This window comes from Schistocerca serialis, chromosome 3, assembly GCF_023864345.2.
Source record: "Schistocerca serialis cubense isolate TAMUIC-IGC-003099 chromosome 3, iqSchSeri2.2, whole genome shotgun sequence".
Classification (NCBI taxonomy): Eukaryota; Metazoa; Arthropoda; class Insecta; order Orthoptera; family Acrididae; genus Schistocerca; species Schistocerca serialis.
In genome coordinates this window covers 299,638,215-299,664,850 of record NC_064640.1, presented here as the reverse complement: position 1 = coordinate 299,664,850, position 26,636 = coordinate 299,638,215, and positions in this window count along the sequence as shown.

The following is a 26,636-nucleotide window of genomic DNA, read 5'->3' as shown; positions in this document are numbered from 1 at the left end:
TCGAAATGCGTAATATCTGGATATCTTCGTGGCCAGTTAATTTTACTGCCACGACCAATCCAGCCGTTACGATAATGGTTGAGATGGTCTCTCACGTTAGGCTAACTGCGGACGGGGCTCCGTCATTCTGGAGATACAATGGAGTCTTCTAGCCGAGGAAGGGCCTCAAGATGTTAAACATGCATTTGCTTTTCTAAAGTGTTCATGTTACTGAATATGCTCCACCAAACATTGGTGAAAAACGAACTTGAAAACTGGTTTCGACTGTAACGTGTAGATTTTGCTGAGACGATCGACGTGTTTTGTCTACTCCATTCTGTATAAACGTGGCTCCATGAGTGCCTAGTATTAATGGAAGCAAGCGACGCTTGTCATTAATCAGTAACAAATTAAAATTCTGTGGCATTTTCGTCAATGTGAAGATGGGCACGCTGTATGTGAAACGAGTAAAATTTTTCCGTGCGTAATGTTCGGCAAACATGTGTTCGTGCGAAACTGATATGTGCAGAAATTCTCCGTGTGCTGGTAGTAGGACTACGTTGCACCATTTCAACATTGTGTTCTTGTTCCTGCATAAACTGATCAAATAAAAGTTCAGAAGATAAATGGGAATTTCGAAGGATACCTGTTTCACGCATTAAACTGAACACTATCGTATAAGCTCTATGATCAGGAATATGACGTGTCCGAAAGCGTTGACGGCATTAGGAGCACTACGATCGCAGATCGCAGGAGCCGAGAACATACATCACATCTGCATATTCTTCGTTAGTGTAGATGAATGGCAGTTTAGCCAGCGCATGTACAAACACAGTTAACCGATGCTTCGTCCTGATATTTTGTCCCTCGTACTACTTCACTCGACATATCATGGACAACTGCGTGTTCAAACGGCTAGTTTAACGGCAGAAAGACATCCCGAATAAGTAGGTTGAAATCAGTGAGGTAGTTTCGGCTGGAACAAAACGTCAGACGTGGGTTAGGTAAGACACATCCGTGCACACCATTAGCCAAAAAACAAATGTGCATTCTTTCTCTGGAGGACGGCATATATACATAAGAAGCTTTCTGCTTCATATAAGCGTTCCTGTCATATCCCTGAATATTGACCATGTAGGAAACCATTTAGTATATGGAGTGACTGATGCAATCTGTCACACATCGTTGATTCAGATTGTCGGCCAACTGAAATGATGACCTCATCTTGTAGAGATATTAATATTACAAAATGCATTTACTACTTTCTTTTACGACCTTCCTAGGTAAGTAGCAGAGTGGTGAAGCATCCTAATCGTACGCGGAACAAGCAGTGCTGAAATCCCTTTGTGTTCAACGTGAGTTAGGTCTCAGTGATTTTCTTGAATCACTTCAGCTGAATTCCAGGAGGGTTCTGCGCAAGTCAGATCTTCTTCATCTTTGTCGAACAGAGCTAGTGCTCCTGCTCTAATGATCTCCCTGCAGACGAGGCGTTAAATTGTGACCGTCCTTCCGTCTTCTTTTTTCGTTACTTCAGTGAGACCGCAGCCAATTCCTTCCACCATCCTTCTCTAACTCGGTTAATGCTCCGTCTCTAATGACCTCAGCGACAACGGGAGCCTTCAATCTAACCTTCCACTGTCTTATTTCTTTGGGTACAAGTTCCGTAACAATGCACTGATTCCTAGCATTATACACTTCAGTGTTCAGATTTCTCAATCAGATTATTACGTAAATTTTTAAGCATGAATGTTTTAGATTTCTGTCTACCTATATGTTATCGTCTAGTTCCGTAGATGATACACGATTTTGATGAATGTTTTAGATTTCTGTCTACCTATATGTTATCGTCTAGTTCCGTAGATGATACACGATTTTATAACATACGAGCTATAACACAGCTTCCAAAAGTCCAGGAGCAATGTATGAAAATGGGAGCTTGGCAACTTCGCTCTGGATCTCCCTGAGAAACAGAGTGATTTGAAACTTCCTGGCAGATTAAAACTGTGAGCCGGACCGAGACTCGAACTCGAGACCTTTGCCTTTCGCGGGCTAGTGCTCTACCAACTGAGCCACCCAAGCACGACTCACGCCCCGCCCTCACAGCTTTACTTCTGCCAGTACCTCGTATCCTACCTTCCAAACTTTACAGAAGCTTCTATAGTTGTTATATATAATAAGACAAGGAACCTCGGACCGACCCTGAGAGCGAATATGTTATTCAAAATGTTTTATGCCGTCTCTGAACGAAGTGGGTTTAGGCCCTTATCGTCTAGTAAAGTATAATATGACATATTTGCGTGGACATGTTGCAGAATTAGTTTAAACCATAATTCACAGTGACAGTGGAGGATAATGGAAGGTTAATTTTCCATGAAAATATGCTTGGGAACCGAGCTGGTCACACAAGACGCTTGATCTCATGTTGAAGGTACTTGTTCAGCAGATGAATCCAGTATGCTCTGACTTCATGTTCGAACAGATGAGACCAAGGTCCATAAGCACTACGAAAGTCGCACACGTAATGTTGGAGGTTGTTATCCTTATATACCGCATGAAACAAACTTAGTATCAAGCACTCTCTTCACATGATAGTAGTTCCTTTACACTACATTGGCAGGGTTGTAAAGTGTCCCAGGGGACGCTAGATGACCATTCGACGACCGGCGAGAACTGTCTAGATTAAATTGCGACTATCTGAAAACTAGACACTATTCCGTCGTCACTAAGTTCATTTATGGTGGGCAAGACAAGGTATTTACGAGGCCATTCTTTGGCTTTGTTGTAGCGAATGCATTTGACGCGCTGCAAAATACACATTTATTGAAGCTGACAGGGGATGCCTGCCGCAGAGGCTGCCATGATGTGTCTATCCAAGAGGGGGTACTGAGATGGTTTTGTGGCTTCGGACCCTTAACGTAAAATAATGAATGATCCATTTGCTCGGTTGTAGGATGTGGACGAATTCACTAGCAGTTCCACTGAATGTCTCTTTCCTTCTCGAATTTTCACGTTTTCAAACTATGCTATGGACGACACTAATCTGTCGGCCAACCCCATGCTGACAAATATAGATATCTATTCTCCGTGATCCAGCCACGTTTAATGTGATCCAAATTCGTTTGTTGTTCCCTAAAATTGTAATGCTGTGTACCAAATGCAGAAAAAACACGCACTATTCACAAGACGTCCCTGCACATGGACTGTCCTAATGGATATCATACTTCAGCGTCATGTATGCCACGTATTTCCACGATAATCTAACACAGCGTAGTAGTACTGTCGGTAATATATAGCCGAATGCAGTTAGATGTCCAGTACGTTTTAATCGCATCGAGGTGTGGGAAATCCTGTGTTGATATGTTTAGGTTAGAAATAGTCGATGGTGGTAGGCCACACCGTACCACAAACTGACTAAAAAGCAGGAATATGTTCATAGTCGAATAAGTGTAGAGCAGTGAAATAATATTGTCTCCCGTGGTGACTGTTCTACTGAGGATTTAATGTAATAACTCCGTAGAAGGGGAGCTGTTACATTTTTAGGTTCTACCAACAGTACTATTTGTAGCTCTGCACTGAGACAGGTCTGCCATTCTTGGAATATTAAATGGAATAGCTCTGCCTTGGCAGTTTTTACGGTTCATAGTCGCTGCAGCAATGTATCAGCCAATCGAACGCTAAGACTATCGGCACGGCGCCGTAAAACGTGTCTGGCTCTCCTGCAGCCTCTTCTCTGATCGCGGAGCGGGCTGTTTTTGTGTCCGGCTTCCGCGAACAGATTAAGGTCTTGTAGACGGCTCTGCACTCGCGAAGTAGAAAGGGGTTCCCTGATCGTCAATACACTTAACTGTCTCGCCTTAAGGCCCTCCATCTGATTACAAAATATCTCATTCGCTCTGCAGACTAACATGAGTACATGTAAGTTTCTTAACAGCTACCACTCATAGAAGTTCAACTTTACAGTCTTCGTAAACAGTAGGGGTAAAACAATATCATTAATTGTAAGTAAGGTTCCAGTAGCACTGCTTAAAACACTTATTGATTAGTGCAGCAGCTGTTTCGGAAGATTACCATTTTCAAGTATGTCTACATTGTTCTGACATATATCTAAGATCTGGTGCGACTGTATCTGGTGACTGTTCTCGCTATATTTCACGTCAAATTCTAAAATATTTTTATATAATATTGCAAATATTACGTCGCACTGTATTGCACAAAATCTACGTGAAATCTGTATTTTAGAATTTTACGTGAAATATAACGAGGACAGTCACTAGATACAGTTACACCAGATGTTATATATACGTCAGGACAAGATAGACGTACTTGAAAATGGAAATCTTCCGAAACAGCTGTCGCAATAATATGGCTCAAATGGCTCTGAGCACTATGGGACTTAACATCTGAGGTCATCAGTCCTCTAGAACTTAGAACTACTTAAACCTAACCAACCTAAGGACATCACACACATCCATGCCCGAGGCAGGATTAGAACCTGCGACCGTAGCAGTCGCGCGGTTCCGGACTGTCGCAATAATAAATAAATGTTTTAAGCAGTGGCACTGGAATCTTTCTTACAATGTCCTTTCAAGATATATATTTCATCACAGGCCCAACCATCAAGAAAATAATTTCAGTAACGTTTAGCCTGAGCAATCCCGTGTTGTTATGAACGTAAAAATACACTCTAAGACAACAAAACGGCACACAAAGATGGAATTACCCGGATTGGGACGGAAATCGGTAGATGTGACGTACACGTACAAACATGTTAAGGCACAGGGTGGCAAGGGGTAGGAAAGTAGAAAGTTTGCGACACCGTCCACACAGTGAGAAATACGCATTCAGCAGAAAGAAGACTGCGGCAGATAGGGAAGAGACACAAGCATACTAGTTAACTCATGAGTCATGGTACGAGAAACACTCTTACGGAAGAAAAAGTGGCGCGGATGTGATACATCAGTTAACAGCCTGTTAAGTGAATATAACAGAATGACACAAGCGGTTACTCGTATTACGAACCCTGCTTAACGTCATAAGTTGGCGCTAGCTCGCTTTAAACACTCCAGTTTCCCAGCCCTCATCAGTCGATCGCTGGAATCAATGGTATTCATAACAACAGCACTCAGTTTTGTAATCACGGGAGTATACTGAATCTAGGTCCTAGATGCTACGGTACAGTCTATGAACTAGCCGAAGATACTGGAGATAGTCTTCAATTGGTTCAAATGGCTCTGAGCAGTATGGGACGTAACATCTGAGGTCATCAGTCCCCTAGAACTTGGAACTACTTAAACCTAACTAACCTAAGGATATCACACACACCCATGCCAGAGGCAGGATTCGAACCTGCGACTGTAGCAGTCGCACGGTTCCGGACTGAACCGCCTAAAACCGCTCGGCCACACCGGCCGGCTAGATAGTCTCCACCCGTTGAACTTGATGCTACTCGCCGCCTACAATAAACTGATAGAGACAAACCACACCGGTGAATATTACCTGCACTGAAACTCGACACAGAAGCTAGAAATATGGTCACTTGGGCTGCATGTATCCATTCAACACCCAGACACCTCTGGGGGTTGAAACCTACCAGGTGGTAGGGAGATAAGCCGACCACATAACTACTAAACCAGGTACCTCGCATAATGAGACCAAGGACATTCCAGCAGTCAATGCGAGACAAAACTTTTGCGTGGGGCACGGTACAGAGCAAGGAATTGTAAACACAGTGAATTGAACTTTAATAATGTTTTACTATTATGGAAGAATCTTCCGTGATTCTCAGCAGTCATTACGACCTGTCTCCGCTCAGCCCCCTGAAAACAGGTGTCAGCAGTGTGTACTCCGACGCCGTCGTCACAGAATCTTTCACTGGAAGTTCGACTTCAACACCTAGAACTCGGAGTGAGTGGTATGCATCCATGGCGTTCACACACTGCAACGGCAACCACAACGCGCTGAGCACAAAAACATTTTTTTTGTGATATCGCAGAGTTTAGGCGTAGTGATTGCTATGTTATGTCCAAAGTACCGTTTTTGAAACGTTCGGAATCTGCTGATTTATCAGAATTCAGAGGGAATTGTAAAGAAACATATTCGGTACCGGTGAGCTGTAGTATTTATAATTTAGCGCATCATGGTGAACCACGGACAAAATTTGTACCAGTAACTTGTTTTACTTGCAGATGGTACAATCATGCAGCACACGACTGTACTGAGAGTCGCTGTGCTATGATCAGGCAAAATAATTAGTTGAGTCTATTTTCGTACATTGTAAATCGTGTTTCTCTGTTTGACGCAAGTATTTTCGGGAAAAATGTAAGATGGTGGTACACTGCACAAAAGCACTTGGCGAAAGATCAGCTACCACGTGTGATAGAACAGACACACTGATGAAGCAAGTGTCACAACTGTTAGCTGGAAATGCTCAATAGAAGTTACGCCATGGTGATTTTATGACAGAGTTACAATATTTGCGAACTGCGGAAGAGCCACAGTCGGGTTAGAGGGAATTGAAGTCGCCAGTTGCAACGACCCACTTTTCAGTAGCTTCTTCAGTAGCTAACCCAATCACGCCTTTCTACGACAAGAGGACGTAACGGTATTTATTAATGATGTATTGGCTACAACTGGAAGGAGAGAGTGCTTGGGTGAAACTACTCTGCGGATGGCCAATTTATGCTTTACAAGTAAAGTTAAGACGTATCTGATGTATCACCAAATGCTGAGCAAGGCAATTACATTTTAACAATTAGCGGAAGATTTGTGTACACGAGGAAAATAGTACTAGGTTTTTTGGAGCTATGTTGTATGGGTTGATACAGACACAAACGAGACAGTACAAACTTTTTCCGAGAAAATCCGTAAAATAATTGTCCAAACATATAAGTTGACAAAAAAATCCTTTTGTGAGGAATTCCTGCGACGTTTTTTCGAAAATTCCGAATGGAAAATAAAGTGGTTCTGGCTTCAGCACCGCGTGTTGCCAAACGTATGCTGGAGATGGACATTGCTGCACGAGTGCGCAATAAGCGAATTTTTGCTTCTGAAAAGAATTGTTATCGTTGTGGGGAAAAGGGACATTTGAAGCTTCTATGCAATCATCCGGTATGGTATAGATGTGGACGTTTTGGCCACAAGGCAAACAGGTGGGGAAATAGGAAGCAGGGTGATGGGAATAAGGAACGGAAAACTTTAAACATAAAAGGGGGCATTTCGTCCATGGAAAACATTCCCCGTGAGCCAGAGTACTGCAGACACTAATGCACAGCCGGATTGCTGCTTGATGCGCTTTGTAAATAGTAAAATATGTACATGCTTAGTCGATACTTCTCCCATGTATCTGTGATTAGTCTAGATCTCATGAGTAGGAGAAGACTAGGGACTCCAACGCATAAATTGCGTGGAGTGGAAAATAATGATTCGATATCACTGGGGATAACACAGCGCATTTGTAGGATTGTAGCTATAGAGTTTTGTGAACATATGGAAGTGTTGACAACTGTAGGACAAGTGTATTGCGCGATTCTGGGCCTTGACTTCATGGATAGATACATACAAAAATTAATCTTGCACAGCCCACAGATGAACTTTGCGGAAACTTGTTTCCGATGAGTCCAACAGCTGTAAATGTTCCATTGTCTCACCGTACAATGATTGCAGAGGTACCACCAACTGAACTGCTTACCCGTACATTAAAGACAATTACGCATGACAAAGTATCTACTGGTACAGGGAAGTTGGTTTGGTATCTATCGATGTAGATGTGCCCTAGCAAAGATTGCGCCTTTTTGAGCCACTGCAGAACAAAGAAGCATTAAATGAAATGTATTGTTTCATACAAAGAAGTGTGTAACCAATGTCAATGGGAAACTTACGATCCCGTTAAGGTTTGATAATTTTGGGTCAGATGAAATGTATCTTCTGAGAGGCTTTCTAATAGCGACTTTAGATATACTCAAAGATATAGATGTCGATGGTTCACGACGTGATAGAAGCAGCAAGCAAACTGTTAATGTGTCTGTACTGCGTTCCACGTTTCGTCACTTGAAAGACAGTGAATGGAAAACCATAAAAGCTTTGTTGCTAGAATGTTCAGATTTATTCAGTTAAATGATCCACTATCAGTAATTCCTATCACAAAACACATCGTACTAGCTGGCGATAAACCACCAGTCTATAAGAAACCATACAGAAAAGTGAAACACCTACAGCCATTAGTAGACGAATGTATAGATCAGCAATTACGTGGCGGTATTATCAAACATAGCGATAGCCCGTGGTCAGAAAATATTGCTATTTTACGAAAAAAGTCAGTTGACTGTACTCAAAAATATCGATGTTGTTGCGATAACTGTTACTTGAATGCATGAACCGCAACAGATGCTTATCTGATCCCGAACATTGCAGGTAAATTTGACAACCGTGGAGGATGTAAATATTTTTCTGCGATTGATTTTAGAAATGGTTATCGCAAATTGGATATAATTCCCGAAAACAAACCCAAAATGCGTTTTGCAACACCTTCAGGCCATTACCATTACCAAAGAATGACATTCCGGTTAAAATATGCTCCCGCTACGTTCCAATGCATGTAAGATGCGGTACTTCGTGGATGAAAACTAAGAATCTGTGTGGTATATATTGACGATATAATCGGCTAATAGAAAACTAGAATTAATATGTTAAACGTCTAGATGAAATATTTAGTAGATTGAGGGCAGTACATCTTACACTTAATGTGAAGAAATCCCACTTCCCTCAACACAAGTAAGTTATCTTGAGCATATTATCTGTCAAGATGGAGTGAAATTGGATCCTCGACTTACTGCCGCCATACTTGATTTTCAGATACTACATAGCACTAAACAGTGAGGAGATTCGCTAAAATTGACAGCCGTTAACTAAGTTTCTACGTAAAGATGTTCTTTTTCAACGGATATCACAACGTCAAGAATCATCAAGAAACTCAAGTAGCTATTAGTATCAGATTCTGTGTTACCATCCCCTAATTTTGAACAGGAGTTCATACAGCTGCATGATGCCAGCAACAATGCTTTAATCTGTAGTTCAAGTCAGAATGTTGATGGGAAACAACATTAGCGTATGCCTCCAGACTACTGAATAAGGCTGAAACTAATTATACGACAAATGAAAAAAAAATCTTAGCAGTTATTTATGGAATCTTATGGTTGTAGATTAAAAGTGATTACAGACCATGTGTCTTTAAAATGATAAATAAAATTGAAAGGTCCACAAAGTCGATTAATGAGATGGGTTTTGAAACTGAGTGAAGCAAATGAATGCTGATACCCTAAGTATACACAGTACTCGCTTTTCCATCAGGTGGCGTACCAAAATGTTAGAAATATTTTTCTCAGCATAGTACTACTATATTAGTCCAGAGATTTGACACAGAATCAACCTTTGTGCAAGGAGATTTGATTTACTAGGCAATCAGATGTCTTCCGAACGAGTCACAGAAGGACAGCCACGCTTCCACTCAGTATTTGTGAAGTAAGGTTCAAAATAGTTCAAATGGCTCTAAGCACTATGGGACTTAACATCTGAGGAAATCAGTCCCCTAGACATAGAACTACTTAAACCTAACTAACCTAAGGGCATCACACACATCCACGCCCGAGGCAGGATTCGAACCTGCGACCGTAGGAGCAGCGCGGTTCCGGACTGAGGTGCCTAGAACCGCTCGGCCACAGCGGCCGGCTGTGAAGTAAAGTATGATTCACAAACGCTACAGGATAATTATAGAATATGGGTTCCGCCTTTTTGCAAACACACTGAGTTTTCTTTTTACCCAAACGTTTTCAGCAAGTATATGGTATCATCAGCAGGTTTTTTGTTTATTGAAAAACTATAAAAAGTGAAAATATTTTAGGTTATAATTGATTTAATAAAGTGAGGCCTAAAGAAAGTTTTTGCTTCTTACCGTGATTTTACATTGTATAGTTTTGCATGACCAACTGTATAGTGCCCTGCTCTGATAACTTGTAATCTGCAAACCAAGCGACGTAGATGTAAATTTCATCGGCGATTTAACACAATTCTTGATTTTTAAAAACCTGATCTTTGGCATGTTAAAATGTCTTGTGTATTATTTGTTACTACTCACGTTTTGTTATAATTGAGTCTTCTTCTTTGTGATTCCCAGGGCACTGCACACACCCATCAATGTAATTTATTTCTTTATTAACACTTTTTTACTTCGCAAGATGCGGTGAGCACTATGTTATGTTTCCTAATCCCGTAGGCGTTCATTTTTTCCCGAGAGAGTTTGGCGCCGCACTTGAATTTTGCTTACTTTTTCTTTCTTTCTGTGCGTCTGTGTACGTGTGCGTGCGTATGTTAGTTCCTTTAGCTGTTTCAGCTACCTTTTCTGTACAGTTCCTTTAATGTGTTAAATAATGTGCCTTTACAGATTGCATTCTTTTCATTTAAAAACTTGTTTCCCTTCTGCTATTGCTTTCAGTTTGTGGAACTTCTCTTCTATTGTTAGTTTGTGGTATTGGCTGTGGCTGAATTTCAGTATTTTTAAATCGGTTTCTACGGCAGTTGGGTGGTGGTTATGGGCTATTAGGTGGTCGGCAAATGTGCTATGGGTGCTGTTACTTTTTAAGACCCCGAGATGGTCTGAGTACCTTATTTTAAAGTTCCTGCATGTTTCTCCAATGTATACTGACTGACAAAAAATGGTTCAAGTGGCTCTGAGCACTATGGGACTTAACATCTGTGTTCATCAGTCCCCTAGAACTTAAAACTACTTAAACCTAACTAACCTAAGGACATCACACACGTCCATGCCCGAGGCAGGATTCGAAACCGCGGCCGTAGCGGTCACGCGGACTGAAGCGCCTAGAACCGCACGGCCACACCGGCCGGCTACTGACTGACAAGTGTTGCATATGAGTTCATACACTCCCGACCAGTTAAATTTTTATCTGGGTGTCTCCTGTGTTCTGAGGTTTTTCTGTGTTGTGTTGTCTGTACTGTACGCTGTTTTAATCCCTGTTTCTTCAGTATGTTGCCTGTTCTGTAGAAAATTTTGTTATTATAGGTGAGTATATGCCATTTCGTTTTGTGTCTGTGTTGTTGCACTGTTGTGTCTTGCATGTGGTCATTGTTTGTAAGCTGTGTTGCTCTGTGATGTGTAAGGTTTTGTGTGTGTGTGTGTGTGTGTGTGTGTGTGTGTGTGTGTGTGTGTGTGTGTGTGGCTTTCGTTCCTTTTCTTTTACAGATTTGTCGATTTAATTTCCGTATCATCTGGGTCTTGTAACCATTTTCTTCTCTATCTGTTTTATTGTGTCTATCTCCTGTGTGTAATTCAGTTTGCTTATGGGTGTTCTGTTCAATCTGTTGGTCATGAGTTTGAAGCTTGTAGCACCTATAGCACATTTACACACCACCTAATAGCCCATAACCACCATTCAACTACAATAGAAACAGATTTAAAAATATTGAAATCCAGCCACAGCCTATACCACAAACTGACAATAGAAGAGAAGTTCCAAAAACAGAGGGCAGTAGCAGAAGGAAAACAAGTTCTTAAATGAACACTACACGCTGTACAGGCACATTATTTAACACATTAAAGAAACTTTACAGAAAAGGTAACACAAACAGCTAAAGGAAGTTACATACGCACGCACACGCACACACACTCACAGAAAGAAAATGTAAGCAAAATTCAAGTGCGTCGCCAAATCTCTCGGGAACAAATGAACGCCGACGGTGTTAGGAAGCACAACATACCGGTAATGCTTATCGCATCTTGCGAAGTGAAACGGCGTTTATAAAGAAATAAATACATTAATGTGTGTGTGCAGTGCCCTTGGAATCCAAAAGAAGAAGGCTCAGTCACAACAAAACGTGAGTAGTAACAAATAATACACAAGACATTTTGACATGCCATAAATCCGGTTTTTAAAAATCAAGGGACGTGTTAAATCGCAGTTGAAATTTACATTTACATCATTTGGTTTTCATATTACAAGCTATCAGTGCACGAGACGATATAGTTGGTCCTGCAAAACCACATAATCTAAAATCGCGGTAAGAAGCAAAACGAACAAAAACTTTCTTTGGACCTCACTTTACTAAATCAATTATAACCTAAAATATTTTCACTTTTTATAGTTTTTCAATACACAATAAACCCACTGATGAAGTCACAGAGGTGCTGAAACATGTTTGGTTAAAAGGAAAAAGCAGTGTGTTTGCAAAAGCGCGGAACCCATATACTATAATTTAACTGCAAATGCGGAAAGAAAGGACGAGAGCTGCAGATCCAAAAGATCAACATTTTGTCCCCCAGTCAGGCATTTCCCAGCAAGCTCTACAATAAATGCAGGAACACCTAACCCTCAACATACTGTTTAATAAAAATTGCCTAACTCATAATGCAATTCCAAATTATATAAAAAAAATCTGTAAATTGCATGTCATCTGCACCAAGAAAAGTGAAAAAGAAGGCTGATAGTATGTGGCTAATACATGAAATTAGGTAACTGTACGCTAAAAGCAGTTGCTCGACAACTAACTTTACAAAACACATTTAGAATTGTCCAATAAATTTGCAATATCATATCAGTTTAAGGAAATACCAGAGAGAGATAAAGCACAGATACAGAAAATAATGAAAGAAAAACAGAATAAACAAAATACAAAACTAAACAGAACTATAAACGGCACAAGCACACCGACTACAAACAGTTATCACAGTGAAAAACATCAATTCCATGACAGAATCATCAACCTAAGTGATATTAATCTCACCAAACAAGAAACAATCCTACTTGAAAAACGACCAAAACATGACATTAACACATACATATCACAAAATATCATAGAAGATATCATAACAGAATCTGAAAGCATTATGAAGGGGCAAGGAAGACTGGGTACACCAAATTTTAATGCAAAGGTGTCAAGAGAATTAGTTGCTGCAGAAATAACACATATAATAGGAACACACAAATTCACCATGATCTCTAATGAAAAAACACCAGAGGAAACCACCGCCAACAAGCTAAACCAAAAATTAAAACAAAACAGTGCCATTCTAACAAGAGCTGACAAAGGGAACATCACTGTGGCTATGAATGAAAAGGAATACGTAGATAAAACATTAGTATTTATGAAGGACAACAACATCACCAAACTGACCGGTGACCCAACGGCAGGATATCAGAGAAGCTCCCAACAAACGCTAAAAAACGTCAAAAGTACATTATCAAAAGGTCAAATAAAACCAATGACATAAAAAACCTTAGAGCACACACTCTAATATCCCTAGCAAAGGAGCACCAAGAACATACCCCATTAAGGCCGGACACTGACTTCAGAACTGATCCATCATACCACTTCGCTCAACACACACACACATTGCAAATGAACATACACACTTTTGAAAACGACAGAAACCTAGAGAACTCAAGTCAAGAAGTAGGAAGAATCAAGAACATAGACATACCAGACACAGCAAGCCTCATATCATTTGATGTCAATATCAATGTACACTTATATTCCAATTCATGAAACAATCAGCATACAAAGACTAAAACAAGAAGGAAACACGCCAGTCTCACATATTAATGAAGTAGTAACCACACTCTAGACCATAACAGCACAGAATTACTTTATCTTCAACAAAGAATTTTATTCCCAACATGAGGGGCTGCCAAAGGGATCACCAATTAGTGGCCTCCTAGCCAACGTACTCATGAACAACTTAGAGAACAGATCTTCACACACATAATAAGACCAAAAAATACAAAGTCGCGTACTGGTACAGTTACGTCGTTGTCAAACACGCCTAACTGATGAAATACAAACACACACACACACACACACACACACACACACACACACACACATACACACACACACACACACACACACACACACACACACACACACACACACACACACACACGGAAAGAGAGAGAAAAGAAGTAAACAAAATTCAAATTCGGCGCCAAACTCTCTCCGGAACAAATGAACGCCGGCAGTGCTAACCGCATCTTGGGAAGTAAACGGCGTTTATAAAGAAATACATTACTTTAATATGTGTGGAATGTCCTCAGAATCCAAAGAAGAAGGATTAGTCAAAACAAAACGTGAGTAGTAACAAATATAACATTTTAACGCGCCAAAAATTACATCGTTAAAAATCAAGTCGTTTGGTTTGCAGATTGAAAGCTATCAGCGCAGGACACTATATAGTTGGTCCTGAAAAACCATATAACGTAAAATCACGGTAAGAAGTAAAACGAACGAAATCTTTCTTTAGGACTCACTTTGTTAAATCAATTATATCCTAAAATATTTTCACTTTTTATAGCTTTTCAATAAACAAAAAACCCACTGGTGATGTCACAGGGGGTATGAAACATGTTTGGGTAAAAATAAAAAGCAGTGTGTTTGCAAAAAGGTGGAACCCATAGCCTATAATTTAACTGCAAATGCGGAAAGAAAGAAAGATAACTGCAGACCCGAAAGATTAATGCTACAGGATAAGTTTACAGCGTTATAAACAGAAGTAGAAAAAGAAGGACTGTATGAAGATATGCACAACGAGTATCAGAAATTAAAACTCCGGTAAGAGGAATTGAGGACTCAATTGCAACAGTTATCAGAATTAGTACCACAAACGCTAATACGTAAGAGACGAGGCTGGTTAGATGCAGGAGCGAAACTGTTAAAAACTGTGCTTGGAACAGTAGTTAATGAGGGTATCAAGAATTTAAACAGTACAATTGGAAATGAGGAAGAGTTAGCAGAAGATATAAAAGCAAAAGTAGATTGTCACAACATACACTTAGGAAACAAAGAGCAAGTATATAATACTCAGAGTTACTAAAACTGTACGGAACTTAACAACAGAATTAGAACCATACGTGCAGTACACCAGAAATGTCTTAAATAGTGATGTAGAGAAAATACAAATCCGGTTAAGCAAACTAGATGAAAAGATGGTAATTACTACATTGTTACAAACCTTTACGGATAGACGACAGAAGAATCAAGGTCGAAACTTCACATGAAGCGGTACATAACGCTGCTCAAGAGAAATTGAGTGCAACGGTATTATGTCTTCTTGAAATTTTGATGGCATTACAGAAAGCACAAAGACACTATGCCGAGGGGCTACAACATGTCGTAGCTATAACAAGAATATAGCTTTATTTTATCGCATAAATGAAGTAAGAGTTGATACTGTTCAAGGTAGTGAGCACATTAAAAGTCAATTTCCATTAGTAGGTATAAACGCATAATACCAGTGTTACGCTGCATGTCCATATCCGATTAAATGAAATACATTTGGAAATTGGATAAAAGTACAAACTAGTTTCTAAGTGGAGAAATGCTCATATAATTATGTCTGTAGGAAATTTGAAAGAAAATATTAGTATATGTTCAACAAGGGTGATACAAACGTACAACCAGTCATGTGCTGTGCAGTTGCTTTTAGGGACAATGGAAGCAGTATAATGCGAAAAAAACCTTAGCTTCTTAGCTAAAAGTCTAGAAAGTAGGAAATTACTGGATTGACCCCGTATTTACACCTCAAACAGTAATTATCATTTGCTATGAAAACGGCAAACCAATCGGAATAACAGAACTACTGCGACAGGGCAATGGATAGTTAACTAATGGAACTATCTGTGAAATACCAGGGAGACAATTTTACCTTTCAGCTACCATCACGGGCACAATGATGGTTCATAGGTCTCGACAAAGTTGCATTGGTCAGAGGACAACCACACATTACCTAACCAAAACGTAACTTTTGCTAATGATAACTTAAAAATCCCACACTGCTACAATCCCTAGTCGAATTAATAACTTCAGAAAAAGGGCAAATTTCAGTCAGTCAGTCGAATAGTGAAGCACGTGGAACAATATCACGAGAAATGTCGAAAAAAATTACTTTTATTGTGTCAACGAAATGCATATCTAGGTTTTATTATTTATTTGTGCAACTTATTTTTGTACAAAGCATAAGAGACCTTAGTGAGATGAGGCAACCATTCATCATATACCTATGGAATGGATACGAACTAGTAATAAGTAATGGAAGTGGTAAGTGTAACTGATATATGTAACCAGAACATAATGACGAAGTAGATTAATTAATATAACTATGGATCGAGACTTAGGTTGGGATAAAAAGCTGAAAAGGGTTGTACATTTTTAATAAAAGCTAGGTTAAGACTAATTAGTAGTAAGTGAAAAAGGGAAACTTCAGAACTAATTTCTTAAAGAGTACAGAATAGTAAGAGGTAGGAAGTTAGAAATTTTAATAAATTTCATTCCTACTGCAACAGGCAATATTAGGTTGAGAGAGAGAGAGGGAGAGAGAGAGAGAGAGAGAGAGAGAGAGAGAGAGAGAGAGAGAGAGAGAGGGGGGGGGGGGAGGGAGACAGACAGACACTGAAGCCGGAAGTGTTACCGTTATGTCACAAGTGGGTCAGGCCTTCGACAAATTACGACACAGTCTGCCGAGCGAAAATACGCATTCAGCAGAAAGAAGACTGCGACACAAAGAAAAAGGGAACAGAGACAAGAATAGTTCTTAGCTCGTTAGCTCCTAAGACATGGTAGAAGAAACATTGTCTCTTACATAAGAAAAAGTAACGAGAATGTGATATAACAATTAACAGCCTGCCTGTACAGTGAAATACCAAAATGACACATACGGTCATTCGGAACCAAGCCTTACGTCATAGACTAGCGCAAGCTCGCTTTATATAGCACTCGAAAAATGGTTCAAATGGCTCCGAGCACTATGGGACTTTACATCTGAGGTCATCAGTCCCATTGAACTTAGAACTACTTAAACCTAACTAACCTAACGACATCACACACATCCATGCCCGAGACAGGATTCGAACCTGCGAACGGCGGTCGCGCGGTTCCAGACTGAAGCGCCTAGAACCGCTCGGCCACATCGGCCGGCTTATATAGCACTCAATTCAATAACTATGATAGTAAATCTGTGTCATAGATGCTCCAGTGTAATCTGCAAAACAGTTGAAGATGCACTCTAGTTTATGGTCTTCTCCTATTGAACTAGATGCTGCTCGCCGCCTACCTGCTATAGTTGGAGCCCTTTGGTTGTCATCTATGGCACCTTACAGCGCAGCGATAGGTCGATGTCTTCCATGGCAAGCCATCCATGCCCGTTCGCACAATGCGTGAGTTTCTGCTGTCCGTCTTCGTGCTTTCCAACCCTTTTCTTGGCCACTTAGGTTGCCAGATCTCTCCCCACTTGAGAACATTTGCAGCATTGTGAACAAGGCCCTCCAACCACCTCGAGATTTTGACGATCGCACGCGCGAGTTGGACAGAATTTGGCACGATATCCTTCAGGTCGACATCCAACATTTCAGTCAATCAGTGCCAAGCCAAATAACTGTTTGCTTAAGGGGCAGAGGTGGACGAGCGCGTTACTGACTTGTTCAGTTCGTGAAGCTCTTTCTCTTGAACCAGTCATCGCAGGCTGATGGGGAGGAAGCCAGCGGACCACAAGACTGCAGACACCAGGTACATCGCTGTGAATCATCAATGGCGACTCATCGTGCCGGCTGTTGGAGTGTCATTAGTTGCACATCGAATTCTACGATAACCATACAGCCATTCACCAAACACGAAGGTTCCCCCCCCCCCCCCACCCCCCCTGTACTACCACGTGGCCGTGGCCGTCCAGAGCCTGGTCTTCTTGCGACAGTACATTCTCGTTACCATCGCTAACAGCAATCGTGTGCAGTGGCTACATTCCTGCCAAGCCTTTCTGCAATGTCGCGGAGGGAATATCCAGATTCTCGTAGCGCTATTACACGACCTCGTTCAAACTCAGTGAGGTGTTGATAATGGCGTTTGTGTCATCTTAAAGACAGTCTTGACTAACATCAACTCACGATGGCCAGTCTCAAAGGTAACTAACGCTCACGACCGCTACAACGTGAATTTAAAGCAAACCTGATCTTCATCCTCATAATGGCTCTACTAGAGCAGCTCTTGTGCGACTGGCGCGAAATGTGAATTGACATCTTCTTCCAGATATAAAAACACATCTGCCAACTTTCGTTTATGTTGCGCAACTTCTGTTGAGAAGAGATCTCCATCCCTACATACTCTTACGGATTTATGGACAGCTCTGCAAGATTCATGGTGTCAGTTCTCTACAGCACTACTTCAGACATCAGTTGAGTGAATGCCACGTCGTGTTACGGCACTTCTGCGTGCTGGCGGGGACCCTGCACGATATTAGGCAGGTGTACTAGTTTCTTTGGCTCTTCAGCGTAGTAAAAAGTTTCGGTGCCCGTACATAGGTACAGTAAATTTCGACTTTGTGATCTGAATGTGGAATGAAGCTACGTTGTCTTCGGTGCAAAATTGACGGTGACTAGCAGCAACTGTTGGATATATGTGGAGCGTAGGGAAGGCCGTCGTCCGACATCGGGAGGTTTGGAGCTTCCTCCTTAAAGTGAATTGTCAGAAGGGATTCGAGACTAGGTCTTAGACTAAAAAATAATGTAACTCACTAATTGGGCAATAAATAGAAATGGAAAAATTGTATTTTTTGTTACTTTAACTTCGGACGCCTGCAGATGGTGATGCGGTTAGCCGTATTAAGTGGTCCTGGGAGAGTTCTGCCACTACATCTATATTCCCATGTAAATCGATGACAGGTTCACTTTCAGTTAGGCCTAAAGGTAAACTATATCTAGATGGCAGTGACATTTAGTCTGTATTAGTAAATTGTGCTGGATGGCACATTGCTAAATACCTGGCAATGTATCTCCCAGATCAGTCTGAGGGTGTACTGTTCCCGTATGTCAAACAAGGCCCAATCGTTTGTATGGGTGGATTTTGTATCTTACGACTCGGAAACAATTCCGCTTGTTGCTGCCAGCACCTACAGTGCTTCTCTTGTTGTCTTTTCCTAAGGATGTATACAATGATGAGCCAAAACATTATAATCAATTGCTGAAAAGCTTTTTCCATCTTCGGAACGAAATAAATAACTGATTCTGGTATCAGGGATTCGACATATTGTTGGTAGGTTTGTGGAGGTACGTGGCATTAGATGTCTACGCACAGGTAATGTCATTCGCGTAAATAACGGGCAGCTGATTTACGTACGCAATGATTGCGCCCGATAGCGACCCAGAAGGGTCCGATAGGATTTACACCAGGCGAATTTGGTCGCCGAGACATCAACATGAGTTCACTATAATGCTCCTCAAACTACTGTAGTGCGGCTGCTGTTCTATCTGCTTATATTTGGAATTATCCTAAGAACATTCTTATATTACTTGATAATGGCCAAATAAGCCGACACTCTGTAACTAGTAAACAAGTACTAGGGGAACAACCTGAAGTTTGTTTGCTTTTCAGTCTTAGTTACTTTCAGGTTTCTGACAATATGTTCTTATAGCATCGATTAGGGTAAACCTATCGTACTATGCTTTGGTTCTTCAATGAATTCTGTAACAACGTCACTTCATTTTTTTATGAAAGAGGCTATGGAAGTTTGAGTAGAAAATACTATTTCGCTGAAATAACACTCTCTCAAATCACATCCATGCGGTACGGAGATACGCACATTAAGAAAACTGTGAGACACGTAGACATCTGTCCGGCTTAGGGCAGTTACCTTAGGTTATTTTGCTTCCTTTGCATCAAGCAGATCCACTTGCTGCTGTTTAATGCTTGACTGTGATTTTCTACTGTAGCTGCTTCCTGTCCCTTCACAATTCTAGCCAATACGTCAGTTCCTCGTCGGCGGGACGTTTCTTACAACAGAGTAATGTCGTGTATTTATAGGCCATATTAAGTATGCTATGTCAGTTATTAACAAAAATAGGTGACTAGTAAACAAAGAAAGTATTCGTTCTTGCGACCATCAAAGGTTTCTCCTCCGTAAAATGAACAACACCATAAGGAGAACATACGTAAATCATCTGCTACTTACATGCTCGCGACATGAGGCAGCGATACAGATTTACAGGAATTTCTCAATACACACTAAGGTTGACAAAAGTCATGGGATACCTCCAAATATCGTGTCGGACCTCCTTTTGCCCTGCGTATCGCAGAAACTCGACATGGCATGCACGCAACAACTCGTTGGAAATACCATGCCTCTATAGCCATCCATAACTGCGAAAGTGTTGCCGGTGTAAGATTTTATGTACAAAATAACGTCTTGATTGTAGTGTTCGATGGGAGCCATGTCGGGCGATCTGTGTAGTCAAATCATTAGCTCGAACTGTGCAGAAGTCCTACAAACCAATCGCGAACAGTTGTGTACCAATGATTTGCAGCATTCTCATCCATAAAAAATTGCATCGTTGTTTGCGAACGTGAAATCCATGAATGGCTGCAGTGTTGCTTGTATGTTAGCAGTGACAACTCTACGCAAACGCAGCTGCTCTCAGTCGTTAAGTGAGCGCCGTCGGCCACTGCGTTGGCCGTGGTGAGAGGTGATGCCTGACTGAAATGTGGAATTCTCGGGACACTCTTGATGCTGTGGGTCGCAGAATACTGAATCCCCTAACGTTTCCCGAAATGCAGCGTCCTATTCGTTAGCTCCAACCACCATTCCATGTTCAGAGTGTGTTAACGCCCGTCGTGCCGCCATAATCACGCCGGAAACCTTTTCACGTGAATCACGTGAGTGCAAATGACAGCTCTGCTAGTTACCAATAAGAGTAACAGCAATACTACATGTTTTTGGTGTCGCGATATTATTTCCCGTTTGTTAGTATGAGGTCATCATCGGACGTTTGTGGAAATAAGATACCTAGTCAAGAATTTTACGTGTGATCAAAATTATGCTTAACTAGCTACCAACCCCTGCTTCGTGAAGGTAGCACTAATTATCAACTTTCAGGTAATTTGCCTGTTGTAGCGGTAGTATATTACATACACAAACCTTCCTCCTGATCTCTATATTAATGGAAATCGTTCCAAAATTCCTTCAGTAGTTCGTGAGATTAGCCTTCGTGAACAGACAGAAGAATTTGGCTGGGTACTTTAGGATACATATAGATTAAGACTCTAATATTTCTTTCTCATTAAAATAATTTCAATACTCTACCTTCTCCCACGTTCCAAGTCTATACACTGAGCTAATCGTAAAAGTAACTGTATTTTAGATTTACATGAATTTTTCTGTGTGGAATATATTTACTAACGTAACAACTTTTTGAAATAGTGTACTCCCCCTGACTACTTTGTAAACTTCAAACAACAAATAAATTTTATGAAAAGTGTATCGTATGAGAAGCACAATAAGTCATCCTTCTCATAACACGTCCAACTATTCCACGAGCCACTAACAGAAACATGAGTGGATGCATTTCGTGACACACGTCCTGTGATATCAGGAGAAGAAAGAACGTGCTTGGGTTAGCGCACGAAATTTGTTGTGCATAACACGGCAAAAGTTTTAAGGAATTCTGGATCATAACTCATTTGTTGTGTACAGCCTTTATTTATAGTGCGTGTAGAAATGACACATGTCACACAGACTTTTTTTTTTCCTTTCCACTACTGACGTAAACGGCAGAGGATTGGGAAACAGCTCAAACAGCTATAGTCTAGCTTTTCGAAGACGATCTGCATCTGTCATTAAGAACATAATATAATTAATCGATGTATGACATTAACTCTATAAAAGCATCAAAGAGTTTCGCTGTGAATATGGAAGAAGACTTGTTGAACTGACGGTCAAAAATGCTTCGAGAAACGGCAACTAGGACGTGCAATGCTCTCAATACCTGAGCAAGTGCCAGCTAAGTTTCAAAGCGGAGGTAATCATTTCCATTTCTGAGTATCTACAGCTATCCTCAGAACTTTGACTTATGCGCTGTGGCTTATCGGCAAACTTTTTACCCGAAGTTGCAAGAGTGATGAGCACTCTTTAAGCTCCATTTAATGAAGAAGAGTAGAATCCGTCTGTGATAAGTGCCCTGGATCATGCTTTAGCAAATATGATATCTACAGTGATGCAGAAACCTGTTTCCGTGAGACACATTATGAGGAATAATCACAATTACCTTATCAGATGAAATAAGTTCGTGACTTAACGGATATATATACGTTAGAGATGTTCGTCAATGAAATACTGAGTTCAGTACTAAATAAATTTGAAATTAGCTTGAATTGCACTCATTCATCACTATTGCACATTTATTGATGTACCAAAGAGACCGAGAGACCGCGTAAAAATTCGGAATTTCGATTTGGTCTGTGTGTCATCAACACGACAGTGACAACGTTTCTCCATTATTATCAATGTCTGATTCAAAATGGGTAATTATGTCAGCCCCCCGTCGTGTACCAAATTAACTAATCAGAATGATTATTTACATGGTGCCAGAAACCAACCTTGTATCAATAGAAGTATAGTTTACTCTTTCAAATCAGAACCGCAGCAAATTTGGAACATTATGGGGATTTTGGAAGGATACATATCTCGACTTTGGTGTGAATCATGTTACAGGCATCCTTATTTACAAATACTGGGATCTCACTAACTTCTCAGTAATTTAATGGAAGGCTCACTTCAGTCTGTAGTATAGCTAACTGTTCCAACCTAGGCTTAGTAACTTCTTGTAAAAGCACAGTGCCTTAAGCCGTAATCTGTAGTATTTTTCTACACGTACGCGTCTTATTTCGGACAGGGGTGTCGCCCCAATAGCACTTGCAGCAGCAGGCACCCGGGGTCAGTAGTGGGTTTAGAGTGAGAAGCTGAGGATGGTTGAGTTATCATCTCGGTACGGAATTGCAGGAAATGGTCACATGAAAGTTAACTTGGGAAGTATTATTAAACAGTTATATCGAAGAGTATGTAATTTAATATGTAAAGGTTTATTAGATGATGTGTATTGGAAAAATCTTCCGCGTTGGGCAGAAGTAAATTTACGATTTCAGATGTCAAACGACGCTATAGGCCTACACGTGAACAACCATTGTTAGCGTGGAGACTAGCACGCGGAATAAGTTATAGATAACCTTATTCCATTCATAATCAGATTCGTACTGGACCAGCTGGAAGAAATTGTGACTGCTCTGGAATAAACGAATTTGAGTTTGTGTATTATGTCAGTGTTTTTGAGGAGAACATATTTAAACCTGTTCTACTGATCGAATATTAATAAACTAAGTGAATGGACATTGTCTTTTATTGCAGAGGATCCTTGGTGTTACTAATAATTAGTTTTGTGTCTTAGCTAAAGGCACATCGCGCGCAGTAGGCACAGGATTTCATCAGATCGCCGGTCTGCTCTATTTGTTGTCTTTCTTAGAAAGATCCGATTGCCTTCAAGTGAAATGAAATATCGTATTTCAAAAATGGCGGTGGATCAAGCAATAGGTTTTTTAGTTTTCGACATAAGTCACTAATGACGTAAAGGCAGTTCGTTATCGTCCGCAGAAAATTTGATGAGAGAAATCGCCAGTCCCATAGTAAACTGCTTAATTTTATTCGAAACACGGCTGAGCAACCGGGACTGTTTCACTTGACGTACTAGGTTTGGTTGGTTAAGGAAACGTACATTTCTCTCTTTAAGTGTGGCTGATACATAAAAAGCAAGCCTGAAAAATATCTAGCGTCTCTGGTGGGAGCATATGTTCCTATTTACACTTTGAAGATCCAAAATGCACCTCGAAGACTATTAAACAGAAAATGAAAGCTAAACGTCAAGAATTTGTGAGAGCATGACTTTTTTTCCATTTAGTAAGGGATATAGCCATGACTCAGACCGAATCGAAATATTTAATATTGCACACTCGAGTGCAGTTTCATTAAACATAGACACTACTGACCATTAAAATTGCTACACCATGAAGATGACGTGCTACAGACGCGAAATTTAACCGACAGGAAGAAGATGCTGTGATATGCAAATGATTAGCTTTTCATAGCATTCACACAAGGTTGGCGACGGTGGCGACACCTACAACGTGTTGACGCGAGTAAAGTTTCCAACCGATTTCTCATACACACCCAGCAGTTGACCGGCGTTGCCTGGCGAAACGTTGCTGTGATGCCTCGTGTAAGGAGGAGAAATGCGTTTTCGACTTTGATAAAGGTCGGAGTGTAGCCTATCGCGATTGCGGTTTATCTTATAGCGACAATGCTGCTCGCGTTGGTCGAGATCCAATGACTGTTAGCAGAATATGGAATCGGTGGGTTCAGGAGGGTAATACGGAACGCCCTGCTGGATCCCAACGGCCTCGTATCACTAGTAGTGGAGATGACAGGCATCTTATCAGCATGGCTGTAACGGCTCATGCAGCAACCTCTCGATCCCTGAGTCAACAGATGGGGACGTTTACAAGACAACAACCACCTGCGCGAACAGTTCGACGACAATTGCAGCAGCATGGACTATCAGCTCGGAGACCATGCCTGCGGTTACTCTTGACGCTGCATTACAGACAGGAGCGCCTGCGATGGTGTCTCAAAGACGAATCTGGGTGCATGAATGGTAAAAAGTAATTTTTTCGGACGAATCCAGGTTCTGTCAGCATCATGATGGTCGCATCCGTCTTTGGCGACATCGCGGTGAACGCACATTGGAAGCGTGTATTCGTCATCGCCATACGGGCGTATCACCCAGCGTGATGTTATGGGGTGCCATTGGTTACGCGTCTCGGTCACCTCTTGTTCGCATTGACGGAACTTTGAACAGTGGACGTTACATTTCAGATGTGTTACGACCCGTGGCTCTACCCTTCATTCGATCCCAGCGAAACCCTACAAAAAAAAAAAAAAAAAAATGGTTCAAATGGCTCTGAGCACTATGGGACTCAACTGCTGAGGTCATTAGTCCCCTAGAATGTAGAACTAGTTAAACCTAACTAACCTAAGGACATCACAAACATCCATGCCCGAGGCAGGATTCGAACCTGCGACCGTAGCGGTCTTGCGGTTCCAGACTGCAGCGCCTTTAACCGCACGGCCACTTCGGCCGGCTGAAACCCTACATTTCAGCAGGATAATGCACGACCAGATGTTGCAGTTCCTGTACGGGCCTTTCTGGACACAGAAAATGTTCGACTGCTGCCCTGGCCAGCACATTCTCCAGATCTCTCACCAATTTAAAACGTCTGGTTAATGGTGGCCGAGCAACTGGCTCGTCATAATACGCCAGTCACTACTCTTGATGAACTGTGGTATCGTGTTGAAGCTGCATGGGCAGCCGTACCTGTACACGCCATCCAAGCTCTGTTTGACTCAGTGCCAAGGCATATGAAGGCCGTTATTACGGCCAGAGGTGGTTGTTCTGGATACTGATTCCTCAGGATCTATGCTCCCAAGTTGTTTGAAAATGTAATCTCATGCCAGTTCTAGTATAATATATTTGTCCAATGAATACCCGTTTATCATCTGCATTTCTTCTTGGTGCAGCAATTTTAAAGGCCAGTAGTGTATCTGGTAGAGCGTACCACTTACTTTCCCTCTGATGACGTCAGCGACGAGTCGTGGCAAAGATTTACACGCGACAGCAAAAGCGTTGGAGTTGTCTCGATTCATGATCATCCAAATGTCACCCAAAACTTTCAGTGCACGGTCGCAACTGTCTCCAGACACGCACATCTCAGTCTCACACACGCTCAGTAGGATGTAGGTCAGGTGACAGGGGAGCGGGGGGGGGGGGGGGACACACACACACACCCTTATTCTGTGGAGGACTTATCAAAGGAATCATGGAGCGACGTGTGCTGCTGTAGGTACAGGAATACAAACGGATACACATGAGCAGACATTATTCTCGCGTAACGGTCGCCAGTGAGAATCGATGGCAGATGTATTTACACCATCGCCATTACATTCATTGCAAACACCCACCACGCGGAAATAGTTCCACAACCGGCGTGAGCCGCGCCCTTTTGACGATCTTGATTAGTCTCTCATCTGTCGTTCGACGTTCTCATACCTTGCAATCGGAGTGTAACATCATGTAGTGATACTTGTCAATGCAAGTGACATATTCTCAGGTTCAGGGCGTCCAAAGGTGGTAACCCTACAAGCATGAATATCTGTGACGTATAGTGGCCAGCGGTGTACATGTTGAGCAGTTGTCAACTCTATGCGCCATTGCGACAATAGATCCTCTCCATCACAACAAATACTTCTAATTCAGCTGATCATGAGTGTATTATATTCATTTTATCTAACTGTATTTTAATTGGACCTTTGTATCATTAACATAGTCATAGAAAACGACATAACGCATCCAGACACTTTATAGCAAAAAATATCAAAATGATCTCTGTAATGAAAACACTAAAATAGTAATAAACCCGATTCTTTAAAGCATCGAGCTCCTTTATACAAAACAGCTTCAAGCGTTAATGTGCTAAACATTTGACGTTAAGATTGTAAGCAAGAAGAAGTTCAGAAATGTTTTGAAATTACGTGTAAAGGTTGTTGGAAGTAGCTAAGTGTTCTCATTCTCAAATACTGGATGAATAAAGTCTGGGAATTTGCGCGTCAACTGTTAAGCTACCTCAAAGCATATACACTCCTGGAAATTGAAATAAGAACACCGTGAATTCATTGTCCCAGGAAGGGGAAACTTTATTGACACATTCCTGGGGTCAGATACATCACATGATCA